Below are 19,497 nucleotides of genomic sequence, written 5' to 3' on the forward strand. Positions count from 1 at the left end.
CACCCATAAACCATGGGTTCTTTCATATGTCAAATAAATTTGTGGTGTGCAAGGGCCAGCATTTTGTCATATATGAGCTTTCTTATAGCATAATTTTATGTCTACTATGTGAGCACCTGCATTTTGCCATGGGTGCCCCTATGTGGCAAGAATTACTTCCAATATGCCAGTGGCAGCACTGCTCTCAACATAACTCAGACACACTCATATACTCTTAACACTTTTCAGCATTTTCAGACACACACATAAACTCTCTCACTCACACTCACACACATTGTCACACAAACATTCTCATACACACGTATACTCAGTGACACTCTCTCTCACGCTCACCTAAAATAACTTTCCAATCTAATTCTGTTGTTATAGAAAAGCTATACTGCTGCTGCTTCACCTATGCCTGTTTTGCATATATGCAAAGCTCGGTAAAAAAAAAAAACATCAATACACACTGTTCAAAATTGAAAACAAGTGACAATGTCAATGCATTTTTTCATTTGTGATTTCAATGAAATGGTGCACTTCCATAAAATAGGTGAACTGGGTTTACAGTGATTCACATTTGGATGAAGAAGTATTATACGTGGACTAGACCACTTTGAAAAATTGAAAAAAAAAACATAGTGTCCAAGAGACCTCACGTTGTGCCCACTCTTACAGACAGTCTCGTCATTTTAGGGAATACCTCTTTGCATGTTGGAATTTTCATCTTCTGGTTGCAATTAAAACAAATAAAAGTCCTAAAATGCAACTCTGGAGCGTGACGTCCAGGGCTGGCTGAAGGTGTCAATTAAGACAGTGGGCCCCTTGCCAACCAAGTTTACAAAAGCCAAGCTTCAACTTGTGATTTTTGGTCATTATTCTTGGAAGAAATCAAAGTTTATGTAGCGAAGTGGTAAAAGGACGGAGTTTGCATTTGTTGTGCAAATATTAGCATTCCACTGCTAATTAGTAAATATTACCACTTCTGTAAACGATCTAGTTTGCTAAAAACTTTTGCCAATCACAATGAGAGCCCCTTTGGGGCGTGGGCCACATGTCACAGCACCACCCGTAAGCCTCATATTTGCTGTGGTCACGGTATGTAGTGTGAACAGCAACAACGGTAGGCATGTAAGCTGAAAATACAAAAAGAAAGTGCTGGTGCACTATTCCCATGCAGACACCAGATTTGGTGCACTTCAGTAAGTCTGTCAGCTAAAATATTGCTCAAGCTAAGATGTCCACTGAAGATGGTACCTGTGTCAGTGCTGGAAATGAAAAAAATATACTCTGGGATCACATAAATTGGATGTCCAGCTTCTGTGTTATTTTTGGGCAACTTTGCCCCCAAAAACTGTGTCAACAAGGATAATGGTGATGGTAAAGCTGTTCTGGATTACATAAATTGGACATTAACAGCCTATGTTTTAGGATAGCTGAGAGGGTTAAGCAGTGCTTTAAGTGGGCCAAAAAAGGAGGGTTACTTTCATGGCACGGTGGTCTAAAAGAATGACTAAGAATCCTATAGAGCGGTGGCATGTCTAATTAAGGTCATATCTCTAGATATTTGGCCAAGAATCTCACTTGCCTCCTCCAGTCCAGTTCTGCCTCACCATTCTCCTGGCCTATTCCTTTCAGTCCCTCTTCTAATCCTCCTACCGGTACTGTCTTGCTCCTGGCCCTACAGCTCCAAGTGATCTGATCTTCTTGGTCCTGAGCCTGATAATCTTTTCAGTTTTGGTTCTTTTGAGCTTAATTATCCATTAGATCCTGGTCTGTTTCTTTCTAGTCCTGCATCTGGCCACCCTCCACCAATCAGGTCAACTTGATCCTCTGACGCTGGTCTTTCCAGTCTTCATTTTCAGGCCCCCCTTTCTGTTTTCCTGAACCTTGGGGTCCCCTCTTCCTGATCCTGTGGCACATGTCAAACTAATTTTCTTTGTCCTTCTACTAGTTCTTGTTCTCCTTGTCTTGGCCCTTCTGGCTGTGGTGCTTTAGTCTTCCACTCTCAGTACCTTCGACCCTAGTCCTCCTGGTCTTGATTTTTCTGGCTGCCTTCCTCCTGGTCTTCCTAGCCCCAAACCTTCTGATAACAGTCCTTCCGGTGCTGTTTCTCCTGGCTTTGGCCCACCTGCACTTCATTGTCCTGGTGCTTCTGGTCTTAGGTGTTCTCACCCTGATTTCCTAGTTGTGCTATACTGGTGTCCTCTTGGTTCACAGCAGTTTGTTCTGGTTCATATATTCTAGATGCCGCACTCTGATTTTTTTAAACATCCTTTATTGCCATTTTTTATTTTTAACAACTGTGGTAGTACATCATTTCAGGAGGTTCATAGCTTATCTGAAGTTCACGTTCCCTAGGCGAGTTTTATATTCACAAGTGTTTTGGTTTTCATTTGAATATTGGCACTTATGCATTGTGCGAAAATAACCTGACTTAAAAAAAATAATAACAAGAAGCATGTACTGAAATAGCCACAATCGCTGAGCATGCAGTAAGTAGTATTAAAGAAATGAAAGGAAGTGAATTACAACTTAGAATTGGGGACAGGGAAAGAGTAACAAAGCAGAGGATGAAAGGGACTTGGTGAGATTGGGCTCCATTAGATGCTAAGTGTGCAGTTAGTTTGGACCTATATATGTGAAGTTTAAATAAAGGGTTGAGGGGGGCTGGAGCGGGTTATTGTCTTACTGAAGTTGTACTATACAGGGAGGGAGCTAGTCAGGGCTTCACCTGACACTACCATGGGAGTGGAAGCGTACTGTTAAGATAAATAGCTACATGCTGTTTGGGCCTTAAGAGTCTGTATGAGCAACACCCAGGTTCTGACTCTGGGATGTATGTGAAAACCTTTGGCTTCTCTGTGGAACACTGGGCTCTCAACATCAGCCCACTTGAGGAGCATATGGCGCCATTCTATGAAGGAAGGGGGAGACTTAGCCTTCCACTGGCATGTGATACATTGCTTCACAACGATGAGCGTTCGATTTGCAAAACGGGAGACAGTCCTGTTGTTTTTGGACCTTTTGTATATACCAAGTGCCACTGCTGTCCAGACCTGGAGGGTGGGTCCAGCCTTGAGAGTAGAGTGAGCTCTAAGATCTGTGACCAGTAGGACCCAAGTGTATGGCAAGCCCAGAACATGTGGGGAAAGTCAGATGGGTACCCCAGGGAACTCGGGGTGGTGGATATTCAGCAAAAAGCTGCCGGGGAAAGATTTGCAAAAGACCAATGTGGGAACATGATAGCCTTCAACCACTCCTCATGATATATCCTGCTGCCTCTGTCGTCCATTACTCTCACAAGGACAACAGAAGAGTCGGCAAGAGAGAAAGTGAGATATTGTTAACGAAATGATGTGTCTGCGACCTTGGCCCAAGATATATATGGCCTGAACAAGTGTGTAGGATTCCGGCTCAGCTTCAGTTATAGCCCAGAGTTACTGAAGAGTGCTGTGTGGCTCGGTGTATTAGGAATGGGCCCGGGTGAAATTTGAACTGTCCCATAAGCTTTTCAAATGTGAGAAGACAGTTGTTTGAGAACAGAACCCCAATGTCATTAAGTCAGTTGCATGCTGTGGGTTAGAGGTTGCTCGAGGGAACCTGTAGGTCCTGGGAGACCCACAAAAGGCGTGGGTGGCTCATAGGTGGTTGCTGGTCTGGTGAGTGTGGGAAACTGGCCCCTTGTTGCAGTTACTCCCCCCCCCCTCTCCCTCCCCCCACACACACACAGAGCACACTGTTTGTCTGGTTTCTGAAAATAACTTGGACTGGAGTGCACTGGGATCCTGCTAACCAGCTCCCCAGTGCCAGTGTTTGTTCCCTAAAATTGCAAAGATATTGCAACACTTGGCAACACCTTTAGCTGCCACTGTAAGTCCCTAGTAAATGTTACTTATGTACCCAGGGCATGGGGTACTGAGTGTAGGCCCCTGAGGGCCGCAGTACAGACTGTGCCACCCTCGGGTACCATGCATCCAAGCACACCCAGCACTGCCATTGCAGGCTGAGTGTCCTGGTGCAATCCGAAAATGCAAAACTTACATGGCCCACAGCCCCTGTGCCTTGTCCACTACACACTGCATGCAATATAGGTAAGTCACACCTTTGTCAAGCCTTCCAGCCCTAAGGCACGGTGCACTATACTACATATGTGGGCATAGATGCATGAGCAGTATGCCCCTACTGTGTCCCTGCCAAACGTGGGACATAGTAAGTGAAAGAGCAGCCATTTTACATGCCTGTGCTGGACACTGGTCGGTACAAGCTTCACAGCTACATGATGGCCACTCTGCACCCTGGGTTGTTTGGTATCAAACAACCCAGAATGATAAATCCAAAGTGGTACCAGTATTGGATAGATTACAAAATGTACCCAGGTGCCACCTTTGAGATGCCCCCTGCAAAAGCTCACTACCCTGGCATGGTTGCTGGTCGGTCATAACCAGCCTGCTACCACCAGACAGGATTCTGGAACTCTAGGGTGAGAGCCTGTGCTCTTTGGGTCCAGAGAACAAAGCCCTTCTTCGGCAGATGTGTTACACCTCCTCCCCCAAGAATGTGCACAGCCCTGCCTATGAGCTTCAAAGGACTTACTGCCCTTGAAACTTGACCCCCAGCCCTTCTGCTAGCAGCAGATGGCCGCCCGTTGCAGACCCCCACTTTTGGCGGGAGCAACAGTGGTGGTAAAATTGTAGTGGTAAAAATGCACAAAGGACAGGAGGAGTGGCTACCCCAGCTTGCACCACCCCTAAGGTGTTGCATGCGAGGTGACCCCTCCATTTAATTTTCCTTCACCTTGCATAGTAGGACAATAGCCTAACAGGGATAGGGAAGTGGTCATATAGTGGGTGTAGCCACCCTAAGATAGCTGACCCATTGGTCACTACTAGGTACTCCCCTAAACGCCCACTAAATGCAGTATTTAGTGGGCACCCCGAGGCCTGCAGAACAGTTTCCAAGGACACAAGAAGACCAGCAAAAAAGAAGTCCCAAGCATCGCAAACTTGCACAAAGAAAAAGACTGCTGCACAAAGAAAAAGACACCAAACCCTGCCTGCTGCACCCAGGACTCGACAATCAGCGCTGAGGGGTTGCTCAGACATCGGACGGACTATAAAAAATCCCCCAGGGACCTCCACTCTTTTAAAAATCATCAAAGATCTCCCTCCAGAGTGAAGGCATCACTCTCCTGCAACAAAGACGAAAAAGACCAGCGAAGTCCAGTTCACTGACCGGCTACTGACCAAGGAACCGTATGTAGCAGCTGGACCAAATTTCACCTGACGGACCGTGAGGACAAAGCCTGCAAGTGCGCCAAGTTTGATGGCACTAGGACATCCAGTGGCTGAACTGTACAATAGCCCCAGGTACTGTTCACTCAACATCAGACACCAGGAAAGGAAGTCCACTCAGGACTCCAAAAGAACCAGGAGGAAGCCCCAGTCAAGGGACTTCAGAACCCACCAGATCCACTGACTAGAGTAGCTCTGCTGACCTGCAAGTGACTCTCAAAGTGACCTACCTCCTGCTTGTGCACAGCTCTTGGCTCATCTATCTGCTCTGCACCTCCCCTCCCTGGGCCACGCACTGGACTACCAGCTGCGCTCTAAGGGTACCCCACCCCTTGCAACCTCTACACTCCAAGGGGACCCACCGGACTCACCGTGAAGTCCACCTCTGCATTGCTTTTTCTCGCTAAAACCGGGAAACGCCCATATTCCTCTGACTGGCCCACAGGACGTCTTGAAGACCTCAACCTATCTGCAAAAGAAGACATTGGGAATTGAATTGCCTGATTTTATATGCATTTTTAAAGCTTTCTCCTGTTGATTCTTATGGGGTATAATTATGCACAAAAAGACTATTTTTGCTGAACTTTAACAAATCTAAACTTAAAAGGTACTTACATGATTTTGATGATCTTGGTCTTAAGAATTTTATAAACATCTGAAGTATTTTTGTAAATTGGTTTGGAGGTATTCCTTTGAGTGTGTGTTCAGTTATTGAAACTGTTAGTACAACAAATGCTTTACACTTCTCCAAGATTGGCCTAACTACTCAACCAAGCTACCATAAAAATTAACACATTAGATAGTCTAGTTTTTGCCTATGTAAACCAACTTGTGGTTGCCCAGACTCTCTTCACAGTGTGCCTGGCTTTGCACACTACAAAGAGAACCAGCCTCCTACAGTGAGGCATACAGCACGAGAACAGTAAAACAGTGCAACCCAAAGCAAGTGGGGAAAGGCCTGACATTGAGGCGCCCAGGTAACCAGGAACCCATTTAATTTCTCCTGGTGGAATGGGCATGTGCTTGACCAAGTCACATTCGGGAAGATGCCGAGAACCACCTGCTCAGCCGTTGTAACTGGGCTGCTAGGTAGTAAAATGTAAAGTGAGGAGCCCTTAACACACCCTGGTTTGTAGGAATGAGGCACTTGGTAAGTGCTATCCTATTCCTCCCAGTGTGCCATGAGGTCTCCCAAAGACTGTGTAGATTTGGAAATAATCTGGAAGGGAGTGTTAGTAAAGAAAAAGAGCAGACGAGGGATGTCTACCATTTTTACAAAGACAATGCATTCAATCGGGGCGACAGGAAGGGTATTCTAAAACACCGCCTTGGAGGTATGAGGCACCCATCATAAGCCAGGTTACCATCGACTAAGTCTTCATCATTATGAAAAATCCTGAACCCCAAGTAGCTTAATGTTGTTCCTTCCCATTGAAGAGGCACCCACCCTCTCATTGTGGTCTTCTTTGATGCCAGGCACCAGCCGAAAGATGCAGGTCTTTGAACAGTTGACCCAGAGCCCAGAAGTGGCAGTGAAGAGCTGAGTCAACTTGTGGTTCTGCCTTTGTAGTTGCTGAAAATGTTGTTACCGTAGAGGAACGCTGTTTTCATCTCGGCAGGGAGAGGGATGCCCTAAGATGCACCCTTATCAATACTTACAGCTGTGACCTGGCAAGGGTGAACAGCAGTGGGGCCAGTGGGCCCTCCTGGCGATCTCAAAGGGAGGAGAAATAAGTTTGCCAAATTTGATAGTGCTGTTGGTGTCACAGGCTACTCGTCATTTATGTCTTTGGCCCATTGGAACTGCATAAAGGTCTTGATTCTTGCGGGTTCTGCCTTGACCCAGGTAAGGGCGGCCCTTTCTGGTAGCCACGGTGCTGCCGACAGAGGAATGCCTAAAGTAGTCCGTGCCCTCCAGAAGGAGTCACAGAGGAAAAAACCCAAAGGGAAAAAAACTCTAAAGCAGGAACTCCCTGGAATAAAAAGAAGCAAAAATGTAAGTCTTCCAACAGGAAAAATAATACTGGAAGAAGCTGGAACAGGCTAGGAATAATAACTGGAGAAAAAGTAGCAGGAGCGAAGATCACCACCAAAGGAAGTGTTGCAACGCAAGTAGAACAAGAATCACTCACCTTATATACCCAAGAACAGGAAATGACAAACAGGAAGTAGAAAGTCACCATATTGGATTGGGAAAGAAACATAGGAACATATAAAGAAAAGACACAATGTTGAAAAAGGTTCCTAAAGCATGCAGAGACAAACAAGGCATGCTGGGAAAAAGAAAAATATGGCAGCTGAAGAAGCACATTAAAAACACGAGGAAAGGAAGCAAAAGAAAAGAAAGAAAGAAAAAGGACAGGCTCACCAGGTAAGTGAGGGTTGTGGGTGAAGGTGCCTTAGTAAATATTGAGGGTGCGCTGCGCCCATGACTCGCCGAGGACCATGCCCAATTTAGGGCCTCGAGCGAGAAAGTAAAGCACCGCATGGGCGCAGCACACCCGGCTGCCACGAACCGCGGCCGCGCCTCGAGCCGAGTGCTCGGCTCGCACTGCGGCACAACAGTTGGGTGTAAATGCAGGATACACAGGCCTCTAAAAATCATAAAAATGTTACTAGACCTGCAGGTCGAGTAGCTTGAATAATCTACTCAACCTATTTGTAATGTACTTAGCCCGAAAACGGGTCTCAAATTGTGTGATCCTAGGCAAATATTGTATTTTACAGTCGCCTTTTTCTTCATTCTCACATGAGTGCACCTTCAAATATGTGAGTTCAGCATTCCTGCTGTAAAAAAAAAATCCTCTTGTTTGATTAAATACACTAAACGTTTGCTCCATGTATAATAAATCTAGCCCACATACAGGGTACACATGATTCATGCATGGCTTGCCTCTTAGTTTACTAATAGCTTTGCCGTCAGGGCAGGAGTGTTTCTCAGTTTATGTTTAAACACTGACTTTTAATAAATATATTACTAAAGCATGATATGGTAGCATACTGTCATTTACAGACAGTAAATTTCCAAGAAATGTCCAAAAACCTCCCCACTAACTTGCAGCTTTACTGATAAAACTGTATAGTGTATTAACAATAATCTGTGAAAATTGGGTTTCAGAAAACATTTATCATTTGCACATCACCAAGTAAAGTGTTCTGACTTTTTTCATTCTACTAAAATATTTTTTTCATCGCAAAGAAATACAAAAAATGGTCTTTCATAGCTACTGAAATATTTTGAAATGATTGTAAAGTTGACTTAGTTATATAAATGTTGTGTGTTAGGAAAAACCTGATACCAAAAGCCTTTCATTTCACATAGGTCAGACAGTTCACCCTACAAAAACCTGGAACCCTGCAGTCACAAGGAAAAGTATTTGCACTGCAAGACAAACTGACTTTTGACCTGCCTCTGAACACAGAGCAGATGTGAAAAGAATAAGATCTAAAGGCATTTTAATTGTTAATTCAGTGTCAGCCTGAACAGAACACCCATTTTTTGTCCACTCCCCTGGAAGGTCAGTGGAATCTAAAAATAGCTCGACCTCATGAAATAAAACTCGCCATAGCAAGTGGTCCAGTAAATTTTTCGAGCCCTGAACAGATAAGATGAATGGTTTGCAGCCCAAAGCTGAAACACCTCAACACCTTTAAGTAGTCCCACTGAAAAGTGTTGAATGCCTTATCAAGGTCCAAGCTTAAGGTTGCTGCCCAGCCTATAGACCAACCCGGATTTAGAGAGGTGCTCCTGCGCGGTATGAACCTGTTTTGATCTCTGTTTTAATTTGGGGAGAACTGGCAAAAAATCTTTCCTAGGATCTTACAGTCTGAATTTAATTATGCAGTGGGCTTGCAAGAAGAGGGGTTGTCAGGGGGATGCCCCACTTTAATGAGGGGGATCAGGATGGCGTCTCTGACTGGTTTTGAAAGACATTCCTCAGCTAGTGCTATCTCAGAGTGTTGTCAGTGTTGTCAGTTTTTTAGGCTAGGATGATAGGGAATACATGGTAAAAGTCTAGCAGAAGGCCAATGGTTTCCAGAATCTAAGCAAACACAAGTTAACGAATGGCATACTTAACTGCTTATGGAGTAAGTGGGCCATCTATTTCCTCCCTATCTTGTGGCAAGACTCGCGTTCGAGTCACATCACGAAGGAAATCATCAGGTTGAGGCAGTGCAGTGTCAGAATGCTCAGCATAGACAGAGCTTTAAAAATCACTTAAGCCTAATAAGATGTTTCTTTGTGTGTATAAATCCATACTGTGATGAGTTTTCAATGCCATTATGGGGACTTGGGAGGGCGGGGATGGGGTTCGCGGTTGGGGTTTGCTGGTAGTCAGCCAGACCACTAAGCATCCTGCCTTGTCTCCCGCAGTTTGCCTAAGGGATATGTATTGCTTGATTGAAAAGTAGGGTTATCTACTACCATTGTTCTACCTAAATAATTGCCTCTTAGGCTGCATTCAAGTCTTTCTCAACTGTCTACCAACGATTGAAGCCTCCTGAATACAGTGATTCCGGACAGTCACCTTAAGAGCATCGCACTTTGTGGAACGGAAAAAAAAGTAGAACCCTCATTGTTCTCAAAGTACTTGTGAATACAGGTCACCAGGGAATCTCGGAAGGAGTGGGATCCTCAAGGGTGGCACGTTGAAGACGCCAGGTAGGGATGAGTGGGAGGGCATTGCCCTAGTGAAGGGTAGTTATTATTGGGCTATGATCAGAGTTGGAATGGCCAAGATAGTCAGAGGAAGTAAATTTTGAGCAAAGTTGGGCTGAGTATAAAAATATGTCACAGTGCTCGTGTAAATTACGTGAGGGGGAACAGGAGTACAAGGCGGAGCCCTGGGTCAGTGTCTAAGCCAGGTCTTGAGTAATTCTGCATTGCTAATGGTGGGTGCTTATGGCAGGGGGGAGGGAATATGGCTGATTTATTATGGCATCTAATATAGCAGTGAAAGCCCTACCCTTCAGGGAAGCCCGAAAGCTGAATTAGAAAATCCAGGAAGTCGGTGTATGGGGTGTAAATATTGCCTAACACCAGCGGGCAGCCATCTGACATGCCCTCCAATAGGACAAATCTTACCTCTTGGTTTACGACCATAGATGTTACAAAGAACAGGACCCGCGCCTGAATCCAAATCAGGAAACCCCTGGCAAAGGCAGAATAGTTAGTGAAAAAGAGTTGCCCCATCCACTGGTCAGGACCTTAGGATCGTGGTATATGAAATTCTTTCAGAAGGTCTATTTGTGTCCTTCCGCGCAGTAGGAAAGAATGTATATTGTAATGTCTGCTCACTGTGCGCATCCCTCAGATATTCCTGGCAATTAAGGTATATGTGGGTGTTTTAGGGACTTGCATTGCTCTGGGGAAAGTACAGGTACACTTGGGCAACAAGAGCTAGCCCACTTTGTCGTATGGAATGAGTAGTAGCTTGAGGAACAATGAATTAATGCCTACAAGGGTTTTTGAAGGTATGGGAGACCCTGTTGGGGAAGAGAACTAGAAGCAAGCGCCTGGCCATCCAAACTTGTATATAAACTGTCTTAATCTTTCCAAATGGGGTGGAGTGTTTAACCAGTGTACACCTGTGGAGTTTGCATTGCCTAGCCTGACAGTAAAGGAGGGTAGTTGTGCTGGGGCCCAAAAGAAAGATGGACACACCAGAAGCAGGTGAGGGGGCCAACTCCAAGCAGACAATGGGTGGATAGAACTTAGCCTGCGCTCCAACTGTGTTTCAGGCATGAAGTCTGCTCCCCTCAAACCCCCCAGGGATGCCCAGCGAACCCACAGGAGGGCCCAGGGAGCTTCCAGGGCAGACATATGAGTGACAAAGGAGACCATTACTGTCTTTGTACTGAAAACAAGTACAAGTCATCTGTAGTGTTAGGGGTCACTATTAGGGGGATCCCTGGCTGCTGGGAGGAAGAAGACGTGCCATCTGAGGAGGTGGATGTAAAGATGAGATGAGCTACGGTAGGGTCACTGAAAGTATCAGGCAGGGTTAGGGTGGATTGTCGACCGTTCCAACATGCTCAAGTGAGGATGTGGACGGAACAATGGATGATTTTTGTTCAGCCAGAGCTTTGTGTCCTCACCAGCAGGTAGAACCCTTGCCTAGTTCTAGGCGGGACCCACTAGGTTGGGAAGAAACACCACAGCCCTCAATCTAGTCCCAGGCAGCCTCTGGCTCTGAGAGACAACGTTTTTTGGTCCACCATGGTCTTGGGTTTTGCAGGGAACAAAACAGAGTATTTGATGTCAAAGTCTCTAATCTTTCTGTTCGCACCCAGAAAGGAAGCACATTGGTGCTGAACAGCTTGGGTATAGTGAGGTAAAGAAGCACTAACGGTCTTCAAATTCTATCCACTGTGCCTGTTGTGGCATATAAACAGCTGCAGTCCTGTAGTGGGGCAGCAGGGGAATGAACGGGCAAAGAGGTGTCCCTGGTGGAGGGCACTTAGTCGGAATCCAATGGGCCCACTCGACTAAGAGGATAGGGGACAGGTCTTGGCCTGGGGTGAACGTTCTTATCCATTTCTCCGAAAACTCTATGATTTTTCTCTTCTGTCCCCCTCTGGTAGGCCAACCGCCCTTCAAATGTTCTACCTTGAACGACCTGTGACAATGTCTGCCAGGCTCTCAAACAGCTTTATTCAAATAGTGAGGTAAACAAGTTGATTTTGGTGATCATAGGAATTTTGGGCCAAGCCTTGGATAGTTTTCTTAGTTTGGGAAATGCATCCAGCCAATGTCCTCTACCTAGTATGCAGGAGACCGACATCAATAGCTATTGCACCCACTTTGACTTCCAATCCCAACTGTGAGGCATTGATGGCTTCTATTATAGCATTGAACTTATCAGACCCCTTGGAGTACAATGCTTCTTCAGTGCAGGATCGGACTAGGAAAGAAAATAGGCCCAGACTCCAAATAAAAGAGGCCCCAATTAGTGAATGACATAGCTTTAAAAGTGGCTCACATTTGCAATTTGGGCAGCTTTTATCTTGTAAAGGCACACTGAATGAGTGTTCTGCAGGATACTGGAGACTGCATTGATTTGAGCTTGCTCAAGGCAATGTTTGTTTTCATAGGGAAATCAGCAGTTAAAAACCGGAACAGTAGCCCATAACAGGCCCACAAACAGTCAAAAAACAGGCCCACACCCTGTCCAGTAAGACCAGCCCATCAGGCTCTGCCTGATTGCCCTATAGGCCAGTCAGACTCTACTTCAGTTGATTGCCGGGGTTTCTCTATTAAAACTTCTAATCAGACGGGCTGTAATCTGCTCAAGGTTTTGGTTGGGCCGAGAGAGCAGTGCCGGTGAGGATCATGTACTTAGGGTAAGGACCATGTTCTCAGGACAGATTGCATAGGATGTAAGGGCGTGGCTTGGGTAACCCTTGCCTAAAAGCTCTGAGTCGGTTGACAGTTGGAGAGACACCAGCGAGAAGACACCACTAAGGTTGCTCTGGGCAATATTTTCTTGAAGGAGGAATAACTGCTTATGCAAATTTCTATCCACTATGAAGTTGTCATTGCTGACAGAGTGTGTGACTCCCACTCTCGGACAGCTGAAGTTAGCAGATTTTTCACTGTTTCCTCCAAGGCGACATTAAAGATGTCCGTCAGATGAGTCGAGTTATCGAAGCTGGAGGGAGCCCATGTCACCAAACAGGCTCGTTTACAAAGTCGCAGGAGCTCTCAAAGACGTAAGGGCCTAGGAGTGCAGCACGAGCAGTCTGCCTTCAGAGGAAGCTGCTCTATCAGGCATGAGGTGTGAGAAACGCCACTGAGGTGGGTAGTGAAGGCTGACCAAGCAAAGTTGAACCCAGGAGAGTTTTATCAACAGGTTGTGGGTTCATGAGAAGTCATTGGGCAGCTCCCTTCCTACCCCCTCCCATGGCAACTCATGATGACCACTCAGAGAGCGTGGATTTGCTGCTGGGAGGAGCCTGGCTTATCCAACAATGCCCCACAGTGTACGAGGCCAGTGGAAATCCCGAGTCCACAATAATTTGTAGGTTGCCTCCTCATTTATAGGTTACTTTTCCTTAATCCGAATTAACAGATCTCGAAGGCACTAGTGTTATCGAAGTCCAGTGAGGGAGGGGTTCACAGAAGCGCCAGTCCTCGGATCCCGGTAGGGCACAAGCCCTGTTCCTTAGCCCTCTCCAAGGGGAAGAGAGGCCCTCAAAGCCTTGGGGGCCCAAGCAGGCCCCAGGCAGCACGTGAAGATGAAGTGAATGAACCCCCAACTTCCCCCCAAGTACCCAGTAGTGCTGAGGGTACATAAAGGTGAAGGGTGGGATGGTTTTAAATAAGCTCAATCACTGGTAATTACTCCTTTGCACATTCCGTCCATCTTTTTAGCCCACTTAAGTTTACGGAAAAAACATCCTTATGCCAATTAGACTAGGTATTTTTCACAGTAGAAACAGTCCAGACCGAGCTGAGGTTACTTGTGTTCTCATCAGTCAGGCACTGTACCTGCAGGAGCAGGGCCTATTCTAATTTGCTAATAGCTGATCTCAGTCTAGAGTGCCATAGTGGGCAAAAAAACAATGGACTGGAATGTAGACTGAGTAGATGACTAATGGGTGAGATTAATTCATGCATTAAACCCATTACGTTTTATTTTATTTTTTCTTGTGGTACCAATAAGAGAACCACCAATTCTATTACAGGACCGGAGGCGAGGATTATGCAGATCTTTCTTCACTTTTAATTAAACAGCAAGTTCAAAGTAAAACAAAACATGAACAAAAAAACTACAAGTTCCATGAGCCCGCCGCCATGGTAACGAGTATCCAATGAGGTGCACTCCTTCACGTTGGTATAAATATCCCGAAATGCGTCACACTTCCTCTTTCTTCACTGCTGTGAGCCAGATAAGTGCCTTTCTGCCTCCGGTTCGGGGGTTCTGTTTATTGCTTTGGCGCGTCTCTGCTACATTGCATTGTCTGTATTATTTCGTTCGCCGGAACGAACGTTCCGCTCGAGCGTTTTTTCATTTTTCTTTCCTTCGGCGTGTTTAAATACACGTCGGGCCCACTAGAGGGCGCGCGCACGCTGTTTTTTCGGAGAGCATGTAGCTCTCAGCGCTCGGCGCTCGCGCCTCGCGTTTGTTTTCTTTTCTTTCCAAATTGAGGGTTTTGCCCTCAATATCACGTTTGTACCTTCGGTACAGTTTTGTCCCTACCTGTGACACCCATTTGGGTAAGGTTTACCCCATTAGGGAAGACATTATTTTTTTGCACTTACAGTGACAGAGTGGGTAGGGATTTACCCTATATATCATATTTTTTGTTGGGTGTACACTCTGTCCAGTCCTCATTATGCACTCCTCTCAAGAGAATGAACCTTTTCCCAACATGTCCCCAGGTGAGGGTTCCTCTCACCGTACCCTCCCCCCCGGGGTGGACACTTTGTTTTCACAGGCTATTTCCCACGCTTTAGCCCCTCTTAGGGATACTGTAGCTAAACTTACTGAACAGGTGTCCAGAGGTACGGGCATGTTTGGTGTGACGGGAGCGGAGGGTGATTCCTCTACCCTTTCGGCTCCCAGGAAACTGCGCAAGCGCGACGCGGGGCACCTGGAGGAGGGCGAGTTTTTTTCCCATCCCAAGAGTGCGCGCGCGCATACGCGCTTACCCTCCCGGGAGGGCTGTTTGCCCGGGGTAATGGGTGACAAGCTTCACCACCTATGGAACCCTGATTTGGAATCCCCCAAAGGCTTCATGGGAGGTTCAGATGAGGACTCATCATCTTTGGATGACGACTCAGGTCGCCCTTGGCGCCCTGGGGCTACCCTACCAGATCCTTCGGATCGCGCTGATTCTGACTCCGATATGTTTGAGCCGGAGGGTATCTACCATCCACGTTCTTCGGAGTGGCGCCCAGACCACAAGGTGGCTGAGTATGTCGCCAGCAAAATTAGGCAACCTCTGGACAAGGAGGTGCGGGCCCGGCTACGGGCGGAGTGCCCACGCCCGTCTTTATCGGATAAGGTCGCTTTTACACCTGATATTGACCCTAAAATGTGTACGTTTTTTGCCAAGTATACCAGGGATCCCAAAAAAGGGATTGACCGCTCCTGGCGAGCATGTCAAGATAAACTTCTTGATGTCCTTGGTCCCCTCACAAAGATTATTCAATTGGCGGAGCGTGCCAGGCAAGCAAACACTCCCCTACAGACGGACATCATCGCAGGATGGGCTCAGAGAGCTGTTTGTCTCCTGGGCAACGCGAACTGTGCCATCTCTGCAGAAAGACGCAGGTCTTTATTGATCAAAATTGACCCCAAATTAGGGGAACTATCTAACTCGGAGGCAGGGGCTGTTGCCCAAGGCAATTTATTTGGCGACCCTTTTGTCAAAGAATTAGGGAAATTTGTGGCTACGTTTTCGGCTTTGGATAAAGCGCAATCTTCCATTAAAAAGATTTTCCCCAATAAGGTTTTTGGCGGGGCCGGGCGAGGCAGGGGTCGCTCTTCCGGCCGTCTTTTCCAGCAAGGCCCCAGTTCCTTCCGGAACAACGGTTGGAGAGACGGCAGACAAGGAACTTTCTTCCCCAACAGAGGCAGGGGAAGAGGCAGAGGGTCCAGAAACACGCGAGGAGCATCTAACGCCCCTGGAGGTCCCTCTGGTGAGGCTTATCCCTTTTTCCCCAAAAATTTTTGGAGGGAGATTGAGGTTTTTCAAGGACAATTGGAGGCGCATTACCTCCGACGCATGGGTTCTCCAAACTGTCTCAGGTTTTCAGATAGAATTCTGGGGTACCCCACTTCAGGAGAAACTGCCTCCGCCCATCGTGTTCTCGGCAGAAAACTCAGAGCTCATAGAGTTAGAGGTTCAGGCCCTTCTCCACAAGGGAGCCATTTCCTTCACTTCCCTTCACCCCACAGGTTTCGTAAGCAACATCTTTTTGGTGGAGAAGAAGGACAAGGGGTTTCGTCCCGTTATCAACCTTCGGGCATTCAACGAATGGGTGGTTTACAGACATTTCAAGATGGAGGGTATTCACATGCTCCGCGACCTCCTCTTAGAAGGAGACTGGATGGTTCGTCTGGATCTCAAAGACGCGTACCTCACAGTCCCTATTTTTCCGCCCCATCGCAGATTCCTGCAATTCATATGGAACGGCCAGATGTTCGAATTCACCACACTCCCCTTCGGCCTGTCATCGGCACCTTAGTGCTTCACAAAACTTCTCAAACCAATAGTGGAAAAACTGAGGTTGCTAGGCATACGCCTCATAATTTATCTGGACGACCTCCTTTTGATGGACCAGTCCAGGTCTCAGTTGATGTTCAATCTGAACACAACTATTGCGCTTTTCCAGGACCTTGGTTTCGTGATCAACCAACAGAAGTCGCAACTTGCTCCGACTCAATCGTTAGTCTTCCTAGGGTTTCTAGTGGATTCCCGATCGGCGTCTCTCAGTCTCCCGACGCCGAAGATCTCCAAGATAAAGAAGGAACTGAGGAAAGTCCTTCGACGAGACCACATTTCACTACTTCAATTAGCCAGGGTGGTCGGCCTGCTTTCCTCTTCGATTCAGGCCATTTTTCCGGGTCCCCTACACTACAGAGCCCTGCAACGCTTGAAAGCGTTTCACCTTCGCCGAGGGGTCACGTACTCCGAGTTGATCTCCCTGTCTCCAGAGGCAAGGACGGAGTTGTTTTGGTGGCTGGACCACATGGAGGCATGGAATGGCAGGGCCATTTTTGGTGCAGCCCCGGAACTGGTGATCGAATCAGACGCCAGTCGCCAGGGATGGGGGGCTCGTTGCGGAGACATATCGTTCGGGGGACGCTGGACCCCGCAGGAACTAACCATGCATATCAACTGCCTGGAACTCCTGGCGGGATCTTTTGCGATCAAATCTCTCACGAGAGACAAAGTCTCATGTGTTGTTCTACTACGGATGGACAACGTATCGGCGGTACAATACATAAATCGCTTAGGGGGAACAAGATCAAGAGCCCTAGCGGAACTGGCGAAGAATTTTTGGCATTTTTGCCTTCAACGCCAAATCTCAGTCACAGCAGAGTATCTTCCGGGAACCCAGAATGTATGGGCAGACTGGAATTCTCGGTTTCTCCAGGATCCCAGCGATTGGCGACTACATCGCTCGGTTTTTCAGCCGATCATGGATCGTTGGGGTCCCTGTTCAGTGGATCTCTTTGCGTCTCATTGGAATGCTCAACTTCCCCTATACTTCAGCTGGCGGCCGGATCTGGGAGCGGCGGCAGTAGATGCGTTTCTCCAACATTGGGGTACCCTTCAGGGTTATGCTTTTCCCCCGTTTCTCCTTATTCCGCGGGTTGCGGCTCAGGTTCGCCGCCAAGAGGCGACGGTGGTTCTGATAACCCCCTGGTGGAGGTCACAGCCGTGGTTCCCGACCCTGTTGGAACTCTCGTGCGAGTGTCCTCTTCGCCTCCCGCATTTTCCCTCAATACTCCTGGATCCGTCGGGGTTCTGTCACCCTCTAGTCCTTCAAGGTCATCTTTCCCTCATAGCTTAGAAGATTTCCGGCATCGTTGGCAAGACAACCGACTTTCGCAGGAAGCTAATAACTTCATCGCACAGGCCTGGGCCCCTGGTACATGCAAACGATATAGATCTGCATGGAACAGATGGTCTCGTTGGTGTGTGGGCAAACACTGCGATCCCATGGGGGCCAGTATTACCGACATCATCAATTTCCTTGCAGAATTAGGGGAATCTGGCTTAGCGTATCGCACTATCAATTCTTTTCGTTCGGCCATCTCGGCGGGCCACCCGCCCCTTAACAATCTCCCGATCGGGGAGCATCCCTGGATTTGTAAACTTCTTAAGGGTATTAGACTCTCCAGACCTCCGCAACCCAGATATTCGGAACTCTGGGACGTGAACTTAGTTCTTAATCTCTTGTCCTCTTGGCGGGACAACCAATATTTGTCACTGAAAGAATTGTCAGCCAAATTAGCCATGCTTCTCTGCCTCATTTCCTGTAAGCGAGTGTCCGATGTCAGAGCATTGGATATTTCCGCTCGTGTCTTTACTCCAGAGGGAGTCACGTTTACTATTGCAAGGAGGACAAAGTCTAATACCAGGTCGGTATCCTATCCCGCTTTTCCTGATTCCCCGAAGCTATGTGTGGTTCGATGTCTCAAAGTCTATGAGGAAGTAACCAGTTCTTGTAGACCTCCAGGTGTCAAGCAATTATTGATTTCTATAAAGAAACCGTTCAAGGCGGTTTCTTCCCCTTCCGTTGCCAGATGGATTCGATGGATTCTCTCTGAGGCAGGAGTAGATGTTCAAGTTTTTGGCGCCCATTCTACTCGGGGAGCTATGGCTTCCAAAGCCATACAAGTGGGGGGCAGATTGGAGGACATCATGCATGCTGCTGATTGGTCTTCAGAGTCTACTTTTAAGAAGTTTTACTTTAAACCAATTCATGAAGCAGCCGCACTTGTGGTGAGTAAGCTTTAAACTTGCATAATCCTCGCCTCCGGTCCTGTGATAGAATACGAAATTTCCTAGCTATCGTGAAGGAAAGTTTCAATTCTATTAAGGACACGGAGGCGAGGATTATCCCACCCACATACATTACGCTGGTATGTCCCCTCCCGATTACATCTACCTGCGTAACAAGGTAGTATACTTGAGTTTGTACATTTGTTTATTGTTATTCTGATCATATTCTAAATACATCATGTAGTACTTGATTCAGATGTGATCACATTCTATTTAGAGGTATTTTAAGGCTCATGACTTTATTGCAGTCGGTATGTATCTGTGTTTTATCGGATTTGCATCTAATTATACCTCTTTTGGTAGGTTCCGAAACTACGACCAATTGACTCTACCAGGATTCCTTCCGCAGTGAAGTCGAGGAAGTGTGACGCATTTCGGGATATTTATACCAACGTGAAGGAGTGCACCTCATTGGATACTCGTTACCATGGCGGCGGGCTCATGGAACTTGTAGTTTTTTTGTTCATGTTTTGTTTTACTTTGAACTTGCTGTTTAATTAAAAGTGAAGAAAGATCTGCATAATCCTCGCCTCCGTGTCCTTAATAGAATTGAAACTTTCCTTCACGATAGCTAGGAAATTTCGTATTCTGCTGTTGAAAACCTAAGTATGTTTGGTAGTGCACTGCTCCCAAACCAGTTTTACCTTTTTTAGACTAACAGTGATAAACACTTAAGACTGTGCTTGTATTTCTTTAT

The 19,497-nt window shown here is 46.8% G+C and overlaps 1 protein-coding gene across 3 annotated transcripts in view; it reads left to right on the plus strand.

Annotated features, from left to right (window-relative positions):
- The window catches only part of LOC138292373 (FAS-associated death domain protein-like), a 141,911-nt gene that overhangs the window by 1,171 nt on the left and 121,243 nt on the right, over positions 1 to 19,497 (plus strand). The gene's annotated exons all lie outside the window — the stretch shown is intronic.

The sequence above is a fragment of the Pleurodeles waltl genome, chromosome 4_2, assembly GCF_031143425.1.
Source record: "Pleurodeles waltl isolate 20211129_DDA chromosome 4_2, aPleWal1.hap1.20221129, whole genome shotgun sequence".
In the NCBI taxonomy this organism is placed as follows: Eukaryota; Metazoa; Chordata; class Amphibia; order Caudata; family Salamandridae; genus Pleurodeles; species Pleurodeles waltl.